The sequence below is a fragment of the Rattus norvegicus genome, chromosome Y, assembly GCF_036323735.1.
Source record: "Rattus norvegicus strain BN/NHsdMcwi chromosome Y, GRCr8, whole genome shotgun sequence".
In the NCBI taxonomy this organism is placed as follows: domain Eukaryota; kingdom Metazoa; phylum Chordata; class Mammalia; order Rodentia; family Muridae; genus Rattus; species Rattus norvegicus.
The window spans coordinates 41,109,351-41,126,829 of record NC_086040.1 but is presented as its reverse complement, the minus strand read 5'-3'; the positions used below and the strand labels follow the sequence as shown (position 1 = coordinate 41,126,829).

Genomic DNA, 17,479 nt, shown 5'->3' with positions numbered 1-17,479 from the left:
AGAAATAAATGCAAACACCTACGGTCACTTTATCTTTGACAAATGTTCTAAAACCATTTAATGGAAAAAAGACAGAATTTTCAAAAAATGGTGATGGTTCAACGTGAGGTCAGCATATAGAAAAATCAATTATTTAAACAAACTCACAGGGTGGGGGAACAAATGATCACATTGTTAGATGGTGACAAAAAATGAAAACAATCAATACCTCTTCATGTTAAAAGATTTGGTACATATTATAAATTCAAGGTCCATACATAAACTTAGTAAAAACAATATTACAAAAAGAGTACCCAACATCAACATAAATGGAGAGAACCTTGAAGCAATTCAACAAATATCTGGGAATAGAAAAGGTTGCCCAATCTCCACTTACTTCTTTAATATAGCATTAGAAATCTTATTCACAGAAATTAGACAACCAAAGGAGATAAAGGGAATTCAAGAAGTCAAAATATCATGATTTGTATATGATATGATAGTATGTTTTAGTGACCCCAAAAATTCAACCAGAGAACTCCTTCAGCCAATAAACAACTTCTGTAAAATGGCTGGATATAAAATTAACTCAAACAAATCATTACGCTTCCTCTACTTCAAGGATAAACAGGTTGAGAAGAAATTAGGGATATGACAATTTTCTCATTAGTCACAAATAATAAAAAATACCTCAGTGTGACTCTAACCAAGCAAGTAAAAGGTCTTTATGACAAGAACTTCAACTCTGTGAAGAAAAAAAATGAAGAAAATCTCAGATGGAAAGATTTTCCATGCTTATGGATTGGTAGAGTTAATATTGCAAAAATGGCAAACTTGGCAAAAGCAATCAACATATTCAAGGCAATCGCTATCACAATTCCAACTCACTGCTTCATAGAGTTAGAAAGAGCAATTTGAAAATTCATTTGAAATAACAAAAACCCCATGACAGAGAAAACTCTCCTCAACAAGAAAAGAACTTCTTTACTTTTTCTTTTTTTTCTGCTTGTAAAGTTTATTCACCACAAGGGCACCCCTAAAGGAAGAAGCAGGAGCTGATATCTGATCTGTGTTCTTCTTGAAAGCCTTGCATCGTAACACAGCATAAGGTTAGCAAAAGGATGGGAAGGTTTGCTTTTCATTTGTGGAACATTCCGTACATGTAATACAATGTGCTCTGATCAAGTGCACCCACAATCCCTCCTGCTCCTCCTAGACCTGCCCGCATCTCATCTCCCTTCCAAATTTCTGTAGTCTTTTGCTTAATTTTTTTTGCATATTTCTAACACTGGATCCTTTCATTTCTTTTTTTTAATTAACTTGAGTATTTCTTATTTACATTTTGAGTATTATTCCCTTTCCCGGTTTCCAGGCCAACATAACCCAACCCCTCCACCTCCCCTTCTTTATGGGTATTCCCCTCCCCATCCTCCCCCCATTGCCGCCCTCCCCCCAACAAACATGTTCACTAGGGGTTCAGTCTTAGCAGGACCAAAGACTTCCCCTTACATGAGTGATCTTACTAGCATGTTCAATGCTACTATGAGGTCAGAGTTCAGGGTCAGTCCATGCATAGTCTTTAGGTACTGGGTTAGTCACTGGAAGCTCTGGTTGCTTGATATTGTTGTTCATATGGGGTCTAGAGCCCCTGCAAGTTCTTCCAGTTATTTCTCTGATTCCTTCAACGGGTTTCCTGTTCTCAGTTCAGTGCTTTGCTGCTGGCATTTGCCTCAGTATTTGCCATATTCTGGCTGTGTCTCTCAGCAGATATCTACAACTGACCCCTGTCTGCCTGATCTTCTTTGCTTCATCCATCTTGTCTAATTGGGTGGCTGTATATGTATGGGACACACGTAGGGTAGGCTCTGAATGGATGTTCCTTCTGTCCTTGTTTTAATCTTAGCCTCTCTATTCCGTGCCAAGGGTATTCTTATTCCCCTTTTAAAGAAGGAGTGAAGCATTCACATTTTGATCATCCATCTTGAATTTCATGTGTTCTAGGCATTTAGGGTAATTCAAGCATTTGGGTTAATAGCAACATATTAATGAGTGCATACCATATGTGTTTTTCTGGGATTGGGTTACATCACTCAGGTTGATATTTTCCAGTTCCATCAATTTGCCTATGAATTTCATAAAGGCATTGTTTTTGATAGCTGAGTAACATTCCATTGTGTAGATTTACCACATTTTATGTATCCATTCCTCTGTTGAAGGGCATCTGGGTTCTTTCCAGCTTCTGGCTATTATAAATAAGGCTGCTATAAACATACTGGAGCACGTGTCTTTTTTATATGCTGGGGCATCTTTTGGGTATATGCCCAAGAGAGGTATAGCTGGATCCTCAGGCAGTTCAATGTCCAATTTTCTGAGGAACCTCCAAACTGATTTCGAGAATGGTTGTACATTCCCACCAACAATGGAGGAGTGATCCTCTTTCTCCACATCCTCGCCAGCATTTGCTGTCACCTGAGTTTTTGGTCTTAGCCATTCTAACTGGTGTGAAGTGAAATCTCAGTGTTGTTTTGATTGGCATTTCCCTTATGACAAAAGATGTTGAACATTTCCTTAGGTGTTTCTTAGTCATTTGGCATTCCTCAGCTGTGAGTTCTTTGTTTAGCTCTGAACCTCACTTTTAATAGGGTTATTTGTCTCCCTGCGGTCTAACTTCTTGAGTTATTAGTACATTTTGGATATAAGGCCTCTATCTGTTGCATGATTGGTAAAGATCTTTTCCTTCTTTGGGAATCACTATCCCTTACCTCAAACTGTATAACAGAAAAATAATGATAAAAATTTAATGGTTATGGTACAGAGACAGATACCCACATCAATGGAATAGAATTGAAGACTCAGAAATGAAGGCACATCCCAGGCACTTGATATTTGACAAGGAGCCAAAACCATCCAATGGAATAAACATAGCATTTTCAACAAATAATGCTGGTTTGACTGGAAATTAGCATGCAGAAGAAGGGAAATCAATCAATTCTTATCACCGCATACAAAGCTCAAGTCAAAGTGGATCAAGGGTCTCCACATAAAATCATATAACCTAACACTAATAGAAGAAAAAATGTGAAAGAATCTTGGACACTTGGGCACTGGGGAAATTTCCTGAATATAAAACCAATGGCTTATGCTCTAAGATCAAGATTTGACAAATGGAACTTCATAAAATTGTAAAGCTTTTGTAAGGAAAAAGGCACTGTCATTAGGAAAAAGGAGCAACCAATCGATTAAGAAAAGATCTTTACCAATCCTACATATGATAGAGGGCTAAATTCAATCTAAACAAAAACTCAAGGAATTATGTTACAGGGAATCAAATAGTCCTTTCAAAATGGTGTATAGAGCTAAACAATGAATTCTTAACTAAGGTATATCAACATCCTTACCCATCGGGTAAATGTAAACCAAAAAAAAAAAAAAAAAAAAAAAAAAAAAACAAAAAACCTGAGGTTCCACAGCACACCAATCAGAATGGCTAAGATAAAAACAAATTCAGATGACAAATGATAATTAAAAGGAGGTAGAGAAAGAGGAACACTCCTCCAATGTTGGTGGGATTGCAAGCTGGTATAACCAGTCTGGAAATCAGTCTGGAATTTTCTAACACAATTGGTAATACATGGGGATCCTGCAATACCACTTCTTGGTTATTTACCCAAAAGATGCTCCAACATGTAACAAGGACACATGATGCTATATGTGTATAGCAACAATATATATATATATATATATATATATATATATATATATATATATATATATATAATTATATGTGCATACATACATATATATTGTATTATAAACACACACACACACACACAAACATATTCATAAGAAAGAATCCACAGGTCATATGAAGCCCAAGCATAAAGAAGACCAAAATGTGGATGCAACATTGTTTCTAAGAAAAAGGAACTAAATATTCATGGGAGGAAATACAATGATAAATAGTCAAGCAGGGACTGAAGAAGGGTTAACCAGAGACTGCCCCACGTGGGGATCCATCCACTATGCCGCCACCCAATCCAGACTTTATTGCTGATGCCAACAAATCCTTACTGATAGAAATCAGATATGGATGTCTCATGAGAGGCTCTGACAGATCCCTACTGATATAAATGAGGATGGTTGCAGCTAACCATTGGATTAAACAAGGGGGTTTCAATGGAAGTTTTAGAGAAAATACTTAATGATCTGAAGGGATTTGCAAAACCCCAGGAAAAACAACACCACCAACCAACAAGATCCCACTATAAATTCGGGGGATTAAACAACCCACTAGTGAGTACAGATTGAGGAACCCATGATACCAGCCACATGTGTGGCAGAGAAATGCACTGTCGAGCATGATTGGAAGGAAAAGCCTTTAATAATGTGAAGACTTATATCCCCAGTGTAGGGTAATGCCAGAGGATTGAGGTTGAGGTGGGTGGGTGGGAATGGGAACATCCTCAAAGAAGCTGAAGTGGGGGTTTATGGGAAAGGTAGGAAAGGATATACCATTTGAACTGAAAATACATAAAATATTCAGGAAAAATTATTAAATAAAAATGACACTATGTCTCATTAAATTAATAGTAAAATATCATTTCCCATTTCTGATATTGGCTCAAATATTAGAGTTTAGCATTAATTTCTTTGGTCTCTTTTGCTGTCTATAGCCAATATGTCCCTTTTTTCTATGCCTTATTTTAAAAGAACTGTATTTTACAATTTAAATAAATATAGAATGGAAAAAATACTGACATCATTTGTGATTCAAAGATAATAACAATTTTACTATATTTCCCTTTAGTAAAAGTTAGACATCTCCGTGAAGACACTTTGATGGATAATATCAAAATATGTTTATAGGAATGGTACATCAAGTACTTTTTGTTAATAGCGTCAGTCAGGAAATGGTTCTAATATTTATGCATTATGGTAGCTGATTATGGAAGAAACTAAATGTTCTTAGATTTTGTAATAATGCATATAAATAATTAATTCTTAATGTTTGTTGACAGAAGGAAGTTATCAATGAATATATATATATATATATATGGCACACGTTTCTAATATAAATAGAGCAAATTAAATATATAATTTATGAACTAAAGGTGAGTAAAAGTAAGATCTATCATTGATTCTACCTACAGTTGGAGTTAAGACATGATTCATGGATCCATGTATTTCTTTCTAGACATCAATGAGATAAAATTAGTGTGGAAAAAGAAAAAATGCAATTAGCATGTGTGATCTAGTGTACATATTTAAAAATTGCTTTTGAAAAATACTCAGAAAATATTTTCAAGGTTATATATACATCATATACAAAAATTAACTGTGTCCATAAATTATCAATATCACTCAAGCTACTTTCTCTGGTCTTATTATATTTGAATTATCAAATGAACATGTATATGTATGTATGTATACTCAAACAGGCACACTCACACACACACATACACACACACACACAAAATACTTCTAAAAATTTAAAACAAATTAGTAAATAACAGTCTTTCAGAGAAAATAATGAAAAAGGATGAACTAAATTCCAGCACTCCCAAAAGTGTACATTCTAGCATATAAAACTTTGCCTTATAAGTTTTAGAAAAATACATATGTGGCCAATATATGTAATCAGATCCCATTTGGACTTATTACTCAGAGTTAAAGTAGATAATAAAATGGAGTGGGAAAAATATTAAATAACAAGATTTAGCTATACTTTTTCAATTATACAAAAAAATCTGAGAAACAGTTAAATGACACAACATTTAAAATTGCTTTCTATTAAGCATTGATATCTACGTTTAGTCTTCATAGTCTAAATAATAGAGAGAACTAAATCTCACAAGTTGTGTCCTGGCTTAAATACAATTTTCTTTGCTTGTGAATGTACACAGAACCAATTAATATAATAAAAATGGATAGATGTTGTGTTACAAAAAGTAAAAGACCTTTTGTTTATTTATTCGGTATGAATTTATTTTTGTAGAATGTCTTCCCATGTTTCTGTTGGATATTTTATAAATCCTTACTTTGGTGCGGTTGATGCTTAAATTTAACTGAACATGGCTGCATATGTCAATATAGTAGAAATGGATTCTTGGGGCAGAGATTACCTTTGTGTTAAACCTGATTAAAATGAATGGTGGTCACAGTGTGCACAACCAAATAGAAGGTAATAAACTGTGGCTTCGGGTACCCATCTTTTTATGAGATTTCACTTTGTAGTGTTGGAAGAATTGTTCTGTGATATAATGAGATTGTGCAGTAAACAGTCCTTTTCTTTATTCCTGTAATGAAAGCAAACATTTATTGTTTTCAGTTCCTTCAGAGAGCTTGCTAGGAGACTAGATCAAGGAGGAACTTGGGAAGAGGGACTTAGATATGCAAAATATATTTTTGGTATTGGATTTCTTCTAGGTACTTTAGGGAACTAACTTCATAAGATTTGGAATATAATCAGAAAAGAGCTTGTTAAAGATGTAGAAAAGCACGTGGTGTGGTTGCACAGGCCTTTAATCTTAGTACTAGGAAGCAGAAGCAGGCAGAACTCTAAGTTCAAGGCCAGCTTGGTCTACAGAGAGAGAAAGAGAGAAAAGGTGAGAGAGAGAGAGAGAGAGAGAGAGAGAGAGAGAGAGAGAGAGAGAGAGAGAGAGAGAGAGAGAGAGTTTTCTGGTACTGCCAGGGATATAAAAGAAACACTGTCAAAAAAATGTTCAAGAATAAGTTCCGTATTATACAGAGAAAAAAATTCTCATTTTATTTTAGTAAGATGTTAATAATTCTTTCTTCATTCTAATGAAATGACTTAGCTATAAAATAATCTGAAGGCACCGAAAATGTAAGAAAAGGTGCTTTACATCACTATTCCCCTTAAACTATAAGTTGAATTTTTATTAAATAAACCTATGTAAATACACTTTGAAGGCTTTTCTGTGATTAGCTAAAGGGCTTTTACATTGTGAATTAAGAATGGTGAATTTCAGGCCAATCTTGAAAGGTCATCACTAAGGTGTAGAAGCATATTAAGCATACAAAATCAAATATAAAATTTTGCACAATAAAGAATGAGAACCTTTAATTGGTTTTCCTCTAATGTAAACACTTTCTTTTTGTTGAGTGAAGATTTTATGATTTGAACTAATTTTATGAGAAATACCACCTGCTTTCAGAAGATAAGAAACAGAGAAAGATGAGGAAAAACATATGCTAAGGAACAATGAACTGGGATAGAGTATTCTAGGTAATATATAGATCAATAAATTTGACCCGTCTGTTACTGGTAAGGTGGGGACTTCATTACGCATATTTATGTACTTAAAAATGTTTTCTTTTCTTCTTAAGTTTGTATGGTTGCTCTGAAAACACTGGGTTTTGTGTTAAGATCTTTGCATATTTAATGATAGTTTTGAAATATTATGTTATAATCAAAAGCCGTGCTTTGTACAAACTTTTTAAGCAACAAAAAAGAGAATTGTCCGCTGGAGTTTTATGAAGAAAGTTAGTATGTTAAACATGAATAAATTTTTCTGATATATGCCTTCTCTTCATATACCATGCTTATTGATGAATCCTTAGCACATAGAAATGAATAGTAACCATCTTAGTATAGTTTCAGGATTTTATAGTATATTGTTTGACACGTGCATTTCTATTAAAATGCTATCACTTTTCTAATTCTCTTAATTTAACTGAAGAGGTTTTCCATAACTTCTAGTCCGTTTTTAATTAATTTAACAGGTCTTTGGTGTTATTATTGAATTTTATGACAGTATCTTCTTAATGTTCTTTATTTTTAAGGTAAATAGGTATATATATATATATATATATATATATATATATATATATATATATATATATATAACAAAAATATTTTATAAAAAAAATTAAATTATTAGTGGAAAATCACTTAGTGATGGACAATTTTATAAACATTCTCTAAAGTATGAATATTCTACAATTTTAATTAGTATTAAAACATTATATATACCACAACCTTTATTAACCTTAGCATACACTGATCTACTTAACATAACCACAATTTTTTATCTGTAAAATTTTTTTCTTAGTTTGTCAGTAATTAATCTTGACTTCTCTATCTGAGCTTTCTCATCATTATTCACAAAAAAATCTACTGTTGTTTTATTGAGAATAGTAAGGAATGTTCATTGATATGTAGATACATAAGAATATGACAATATACGAAATGGTATTTCATTAAGCCCTAGGAAAACTAAACTATCATGGTTTCAGGAAAATAAACGTAACTAGAAAATATACCGAGTAAGGTAGCAAAGACTCAGAAAGGCAAATACCACGTGTTCTTCCTCATATAGATCATAGAATCTCCTTTTAATATACTTGTATTTATGTGAAGCTGTGGATGGTTTGAGTTTATTTAACTGATATAGGTCGCAGACATTAGAAAGTTGGGTTTTAAACAGTGTGCCATGGAAGATATTGAACATGTGGGATATGGATGTAGATGTAAGAATAATGAAGTGAGACTAGTATAAGTGGTGAGGGACATAGGACAGGAAGGAATAAAGAACTGAAAAAGCGAGGATGAGGTTGAATGTCAACAAGAATAAAATAAGACAACCTGTTACTTTATAGGTTAGGTTAAAATAAATATTAAAATTTAAATCTAATACCATTATGTTTAATGCTATATACATCATGTTTGAGGAAAAGTGCCAGCAAGTGATATCAAAATGGAAATAGTATATTTATCTTATTTGATCTTAGTCAAAATATCCATAATTATTTGTTAAAAACATCATTTGTCTGCCAAATTTATTGTACCACTTAAAAAATTGCCTGTGATATAATCAAACTTTATGATAGTAGACAATTTTATTATTAGGTCAACTTTTAAAATCTGTGATTTGATCTATGTTTTAAGTTTTTTTTTACTTAAATTTGTTCCTCCAGACATTCACACATATTAAATTATCATTTTCAAAGTTGAATACTAATATAAAAATATGATCCAGCAGGGTTTTTGAAATTGCTCAATTATAAGTGATATTATCCGTAAACTACAGGACATTCTCCACTAAGCTCATAGATACAAAGAAGATACACAAGAAGAATGCCCCAAGTGCATATGATTGAGTCTCATGTAGAATGGGCTTAAAATTGTCTAGGAGGCCGATTGAGGGAAGGAACTAGATGGGAGATGGAAGGAAGAGGAAAATGGATCCTGTGTGGGAAGGGAGAGGAGATATGACCCGATAGTCAGGAGAAGGAAAGGATATCTTGAACTTTTAGAGATGAGGAGGTAGGGGAAATCTCCAGGAAGAGAAAGAGTCCGGGATAATGAAAGTACGCACGAATCAATGGGGTTTAACGAAGCTGTGACTTACATTGGTGATATGGAACATTAAGAGGCCAACTCCTGTAGCCCGGAAGGACACCAGTGGAGGGATAAAGACACAAATACAACTACAAAACTTTCTAGGCAAAATTTTTCAAGCCTAAAAGAAATTTAGAACCGTATTCTAGGGTCTATGTTCTCCTTTGCTTTATTGATGGCTGGTAATTTTTGTATAAAATAAGGATTTGGGACATTATCATTAGAAGTAGGTATACAATATTTATATTGTTATATTCACGCTTTAGCTGGGCCCACTTAGTTGCCAATATCATTACAAAAATATAAAATTATAATTATTTTTATAATTATAATTTTATAATTAGAAAACAGAATTTTTGAGTACACATTCAGGAATATATATAAAGTCCTTTTTCAAAGAATGTACAATAAGAAAATGTAATACAATATTCATTCAATTTAACGTCTGGAGGGAAAATATTGGACTTTAGGAAACAGAGAAAACCTAGGAACTTGAATTGTATGTCACAGGAATGGACGTGGAAGTGAAATTATTATCCAGAATATTCTCCTCCACACCATGTTCCTAGATCTTTTTTACCCATGCCAAGCCCCTGACCAACATTCTCTATTCCGAACATGTAAGTACTAATGAAGCAAAGAGAAGTCTCTAGCTTTAAATATATATAATATGTAAAGGTTTCCAGTATGTCACAGGAGACACTCTTGGAAAGGGCACCCTCAAATCTGGTCCATGGGAAAGTTCAGTGAGTCTTGGGTACGTATTGAGTGGGATTGCAGAAGAAGTAGCCTTTATCTGAGCCTTCCACACATGGGAATCAGGTGCTGCGATCTTCTTAGAATCATCTGGACTTCCCTGCTTGATATGGTTCCTGGAAGTCAGAGCGTTTATGTAATCAATTTCTTCAATACAAAAGCCAGTTGTTGGGAAGGGCACATTTGGTCTTCTCAGAGCTCGTGGCTTTTACTCTTTTTGCTCTGAAGAAAAAGGTTCAAAGAAACAAAGGAAAGAAAAGTATGGTCTCCTTAGCAGTGTAAACACCTCCATGCTTTGGATTCCTATTGTGTAATTTGTTTATAACACTGATATCTGGAGGAGAAGAGCTTCTAGTTGAGACTTCATCATCTCAGTCTTTCCACTTGTATTACTCTGAATACCATTCTCTGACAGTGACTCTTTAGATTTCTGAGTCAATAGGTTTGATTAGCTGGCAGATTTCTTTTCTTTCTTTCATTGATTTTATTTTTTATAAAATTTTATTGCTTTTTTAACTGGATATTTCTACATTTGAATTTCAAATGTTATTTCCTTTCCCAGTTTCTTTTCCATAATTAGCCTATACAATTCTGCTCCCCTTCTTCTATAACCCACCTTACTGCCCCCTGACATTGCCTTGAACTTGGAGTCAAACCCAATGACTTCTCCTTCCATTGGTGACCCCAAGGCCATCCTTTGCAACATATGCAGTTGGAGCCATAGTTCTTTCCATGTACAGTCTTTGAATATTGGTTTATTACCAGAAATCTCTGTTGCATTTGCATTGTTGTTCTTATGGTGTTGAAAGCACCTTTAGCTCTTTTAATCCTTTTTCAAACCCTACCAACAAGATGTCAATTTTCAGTTCACTGGCAGCATAGACTCCTTAGCTTCATCACTCTTATCTACATCTGGTTGCTGAATGTGTGTGTGTGTGTGTGTGTGTGTGTGTGTGTGTGTGTGTGTGTGCGTGCGTGTGTGTGTGTGTGTGTTTCTGTGTCTGTAGAGCTAAACAATGAATTCTCAAATGAGGGATATCAACATCCTTTGCCATCAGGTAAATGGAAATAAAGAAAAAAATCCTGAGTTTCCACAGCACACCAATCAGAATGACGAGGATATATTTGGTCCCTTGTACAGCTATGGTGTTTGGTGGATTTTTAACATGGATTCTGCACTACTAGGTTAAGATTTTAGAATCCACAAATGACAAAGCCATATAGACTCCTTCCTATTCTTATGAACCTACTGAAGTAGAAGATTCACTGGACTTCAAGCCACTCCTCTCCCAGCCCATGTCATGAATTTTATGTTTGGACTGAATAAAGAATCATGGTAAAACATCCAAAACCCTCAAATCTGGCCATGGAAACACTGGAAGGTAGATATTAGAGAACTGCTATCTAATGCCACTGCAGAACCACATTATATAGTCTATGTTGTCCTTTCCTTTACTAATGTCAGGTAATTTTTGGATAAAATAAGGATTTAGGAGTTTATCATTTAAGTAGATACAGAATATTTACACTATTATATTCACTTTAGAACTGGGCCCCCTTTTTTCTAAAATCAGAGCAAAAAAATGGAATAGGATAATAGAACATTGGAGTACACATTCAGCAATATATATAAAGTCCACTATCAAGGAATGTACAATAAGAAAATGTAATAAAATATTCACTCAATTAAAGGTCTGTAGGGAAAATATTGGCCTTTAGAAAAGAGAGATATCTGAGGAAATTGAACTATAGGCCAGAGGAATGGAACTGGGAATAAAATTATTATCCAGTAGAATCTCCTGCACTCCATATTCCTAGATCTTAGAGACCCAAGCCATGCCTCTGGCTAACTTTCCCCATTCAGAGCATGTGACCATTAGTGGAGCAGAGATAAGTCTCTACCTTAAGAGAGATTGAGTACATAAAGGTTTCCAGTGTGTCACAGGAGACATACCTGGAAAGGAAACCTTCGAATCTGGTAAATGTAAGGAAAGCTGTTTAGCATGTAGGAGATGGCCGTTCTCAGTGACATCATAAATAGGACGTCCATGACAAATTTTTGTAACTAGGAGAGCCCTAGCTTCTTCTGTGATGTAACAATTACTGTCCTGACAGGAACTGCCTCTCACATATTCCCTCAGTAACTCTCCGGTTTGCTAATTGGCCACTAATTCAGAGTAAACAGCCATTTGGGAGTGAGAACAAAAAGGATAAAGAGATCAGAGATGGGGAGAAAGAAGCTGACCTTCTGTCTTTGTATGAAAAAAAAGGAAAAATAAGTGGTACTTTGAAAAGTTCAGGGAGCCCTTGGAAGGGTTGGAGTGGTATCGCTGAAGAGATAGACTTGATCTGAGACTTACACATATGGGAATCAAGAGCTGGAAGCTTCACAGAAGCATCTGGACTTCCCTGTTCTTATGGTTCCTGGATGTCAAAGGTTTTATATCATTCATTTCCTAATTACAAAGCAAAATTTTGAGAGGGCACAGTTGTTTTTCTGAGATCTATGGCCTTTTTTTTTTTGCCCAGAAGAAAAAGGTCCTAAGGAAGGAGGTAAAGACAAGTATTGGGTCCTCAGGTCAGAGTACACTCCTCCAAGCTTTGGATACCTATAGTGCATTTTGTGTCTGACACGGATATCTCGGAGAAAGAAGTGCTTCTAGTTGAGACTTCATCATCTTTGTCTTACTACAAGTATTACTCTGAATACCAATTTAGATTTCTGAGTAAATAACTGTGATTAGTTGGAAGTTTTCTTTAGTTTTATTTCTTTCTTTTTTTAATTTTTTATCAATTTAAGTGAATTTTAAACTGGATGAGTCTATATTTACGTTTAAAATATTATTTCCTTTCTCAGTTTCCTGCCCATTAAATCACAACCTGTTCACAATCCCTTCTACTCTGACCATAATTCTGCCCATTGACATTCCCTTAAACTGGGAGACAAACCAAGGTAGAACCAAGGGCTTCTCCTTCCATTGGTGCCAAAAAAGCAATCCTCTGCCACATATGCATTTGGAGCCATATTTCTGTCTATGTTCATTCTTTGAATATTGGTCTAGTACCAGAAAGCTCTGGGTTATTGAGAATGTTGTTCTTTTGTAGTTAACAGCACCTTCAACAATTGTAATACTGTCTCAAAATCTACCAACAAGATGTCCGTTTTCAGTTCACTGGTTTGCCACTAACATTCACTTCTGTATTAGACATTCTCTAACTGTGTCTCTCAGGAAATATCTATATCCAGTTCCTGGTAGAATGCACTTCTTAGCTTCATAAATCTTATCTAGTTTTGGTGGCTGATCACCATATATATATATATATATATATATATATATATATATATATATATATATATATATATGTGTGTGTGTGTGTGTGTGTGTGTGTGTGTTTGTGTGTGTGTGTGTGATATACATATGATATATATTTATAATGATATATATGTATATATACATATACATATATATAATGATATATATGAATATACTTTTGGTGGCTCCAACAGTTATGAAGTTAGGGGGAATTTTAACATGGATTCAGTGCAACTAGGTCAAGAATGTAGAATCCACAAATTGCATTGGCAAATAGACTCCCTCCTGTTCTTATGAAACTATTGAAGATGAGGTCTCCCTGGTCCTGAAGCCATTCTTATCACTTCCTATCCTTCTCTATCTTATGTTTGGCCTCAAGAAAGAATCATGGTAAAACATCCAAAAACCTCAAATCTAGCCCTGAGACACTGGAACAGAAGAACCGAGATCAAAACAGACCTGAGAACCAAATTCTATACTACATGTGGTCTTATGCTTTACTTATATGTGGAAATGTTAGGATTTAATAGTAATTTGGTGTTTACCACTTGAAGTAGGTACACCCAATTTACAGTGTTATAATCACTCTAGAGCTGGGTGCCTTTGTTGCGAAAATCATTGAAGAAAATAGAAGTGGAAAAAAGAATTTTCAGTACACATTTAGGAATATGTATGAAGTCACCTATCAAGGAATATACAATAAAAATTGAAATACACATGCATTCAATTAAAGGTCTGTAGGGAATAACTGGCCTTTGGGAAAATAGAAAACGAAGAAAATTGAACTGTGTCACAGGAATGAACCTGAGAATGAAAATATTATCTAGAAGAATCTTCTACACTCCTGTTCCTAAATCTCATCGACCCATGCCAAGACCCTGAATAACTTTGTCCATTCAGAGCATGTAACCACTAATGAAGCAAAGAGAAGTCACTAGCTTTAGAGAGATGGAGTATGTAAACATTTCCACTGTGTCACAGAAGACATACCTGGAAAGGGCACCCTCAAATCTAGTCAATGTAAGGAAAGCTCTTTAGCAGATAGGCCATGGCAGGTCTTAGAGACATCATCATTAATTCATTCATGAAAAATCTCTGGTATCCTTGAGAGCCAAAGCTTCATCTGTGATGTCACAAGTATTGCTGTGACTGCAACTGATCTTCAGATGTTCCTTCATTACCTCTAGGGTTTACTAATTGGCCTCTAATTCAGAGTAAACAGTTATTTGGGAGTGAGAAAAAAGAAGATGAAGAGATATGAGAAGGGGAATAAGCTGGCTTTCTGTCTTGTTTTTTTTAAAAAAAAAAGAAAGGCATATGTGGTCCTTGGAAAGCTTAGTGAGTCCAAGGAAGGATTTGTGTGGGATCGCTAAAGAGATAGCCTTTTTTGAACCTTCCACATATGGGAATCATGAGCTGCAAGTCTCTTAGAAGCATCTGAACTTCCCTGTTCTTATGGTTCCTAAAATTCAAATAGTTTATATCATTCATTTCTTTATTACAAAACCCAAGTATTGTGAAGAGCACAATTGTTTTCCAGAGCTCATGACCTTTACTGTTTTTGTCAAGAAGAAAGGTACTAACGAAGAAGGGAAGTACAAATATTGTGTTGCTATCTCGAAGTAAACAACATGCTTTGGACATCAATAGTGATTTTTTTGTCTGCCACTAATATTAACGTGACAGAAGTGCTTCTAGTTGAGACTTCATCATCTCAGTCTTTCCACTAGTATTACTCTACCACTTCACATTTACGAGTCAATATGTGTGATTACTTGACAGCTTTTACTTTCTTTTATATCTTTCTTTTTTATTTTTAGCAAATTTTATTGTTTTTTTTAACGGGATGTTTCTATATTTAAATTTCAAATATTATTTCCTTTCTGAGTTTCTGAGCATAAGATCCCTACACATTCCCATTTCCTTTTTCTCTAACCAGCCTTTCTCCCGCATGACATTCCCTTGAACTGAAAGATGTACAAGGGAGGACAAGGGCTTCTCTTTCCAATGTTGATCAAAAATTACATCCATTGCCACATATGAATTTGGAGCCATTCCTCAGTCCATGTACTTTCTTTGTGTATTCGTACAGTAAGAGAAAGCCCTGGTTCATTGGCATTGTTGTTCTTATGGGGTTGAAAGTACCTTAAGCTCTTCTAATCCTTTTTTTAAGTTTACCAAGAGCAGGTCCGTTTTTAGTTCACTGGTTTTTTACTAGCATTCACTTCTGTATTTGACATGCTGTATCATTGTCTCTCAGGAAAAATCTTTTTCCGATTCCTGGCAGAATGCAATTCTTACCTTCACCTATCTTATCTAGTTAGGTTGGCTGATTATATATATATATATATATATATATGCTATGATTTTGGTGGCTCCTACACCTATGTGGTTAAGGGGAAAGTTAACATGGGTTCTGCCCAACTATGTCAAGAATCTAGAATTCACAAATGACAGTTTCAAATAGTCCTCTTGTGTTTACCTATTGAAGTAGATAATTTACTGTTCCTCAAGCCATGTTTCTCCCTTCACATCATCCAATATCTTAGGATTGGCCTGAAGAAAGAATCATGGTGAAACATCCTAAACCCTCAAGTCTGCCCATGGGAAAACTGGAAGCTATGTAGTCTAGTACTGATATCAAATGGGAGTAGAGAACTGAATTCAACAGTGAAAAATGTCCTTTGCTTTCCTGATGTCTGGAAATTTTTTGATAAAATAAGGATTTGGGAGTTTATCATTTGTAGTAGGTTCACAGTATTTACACTTTTATAATCACTCTATAGCTGGAGTCACTTGTGACCAAATTCATTGAAGAAAATGGAATTGGCCAACAAAATTTTTGAGTACACATTGAAGAATATTTACAAAGTCCCTTATCAAACAATATACAGTAAGAAATTGAAATACAATATTCATTCTATTCAAGGTCTGTAGGTAAATGCTGACCTTTGAGAAACGGAGAAACCCTCAAATATTGAACTGTATGTCACAAGAATGAACCTATGATATATAGAATAAAAATATTATCTAGAAGAATCTCCTACACTCCATTTTCCTAAAACTTTTTTACCCATGCCATGCCCCTTAATAACTTTCTGCATTCAGAACATGTAACCACTAGTGAAGCAGAGAGAAGTCTCTCCTTTAGATAGATGGAGTACATAAAGGTTTCCTCCGTGTCAAAGGAGACACACCAGGAAAGGGCACCCTCGAATCTTGTCAATGTAAAGAAAGATGTTCAGGATGTAGGACATGGCATTTCTCAGTGACATGACCATTAGGCCCTCCCTGAAAACTCTCTTGTAACCTGGAGAGCCCTGGCTTATTCTGTGATGTCATAACTGTTGTCATGACTGCAACTGTCTCTCAGATATCCTTCAGTACCTCTAGGGTTTACTAATTGGCCTCTAATTCAGAGAAAATTGGAGAGTGATAACAAAGTGGATGATGAGATAGGATGGGGGGAAGGAAGCTGGCCTTCTGTCTTGGTATAAAAAACAAGGAAGAAATATGTGGTCCTTTGGAAAGCTCAGTGAGTCCTTGGTAGGAATTGAGTGGGGTCTCTGAAGAGATAGCCTTGATGTGAGCCTTCCACATAAGGGAAATAGGAGTTGGGAGACTGTCAGAAGCTTCTGGACTTCCCTGATCTTATGGTTGCTGGATGTCAGAGGGTTTATATCATTTATTTCTTTATTCCAAAACCAAGTGTTATGAAGGACACAGTTGATTTCCTGAGAGCTCAATACTGTACTGTTTTTGTCAAGAAGAAAAGGTCCTAAGGAAGAAGGGAAAAACAAGTATTGTGTCCCTAACTCAAGTTAAACTCCTCAATGCTTTGGAAACCTATAGGGCACTTTGTGTCTGACACTGATATCTGGGAGAGAGAACTGCTTCTAGTTGAGACTTCATCATCTCAGTCTTTATACTAGTATTAACCTGACTACCACTTCAGATTTCTGAGTCAATATGTGAGATTGCTTGGCAGCTTTCTTTTCTTTTATATCATTCATTTTTTTTTATATTTTAACAATTTTTCTTCTTTAAGTAGATGTTTCTACATATA

General features: G+C 35.0%; 1 long non-coding RNA gene across 5 annotated transcripts in view; it reads right to left on the bottom strand.

The window, feature by feature from the left end:
* Positions 1 to 17,479, bottom strand: part of LOC134484393 (uncharacterized) — a 194,101-nt gene that overhangs the window by 145,459 nt on the left and 31,163 nt on the right. For 2 of the 5 annotated variants that reach the window (XR_010061836.1, XR_010061832.1), the window contains exon 1: positions 14,404 to 14,497. The exons of 1 other annotated variant lie outside the window; for it this stretch is intronic. This is a non-coding gene — a long non-coding RNA (uncharacterized LOC134484393). Of the gene's footprint in view, positions 1 to 669; positions 733 to 14,403; positions 14,498 to 17,479 lie in introns of those variants that run through there. 2 more of the 5 variants (XR_010061831.1, XR_010061837.1) reach the window with 1 other exon arrangement.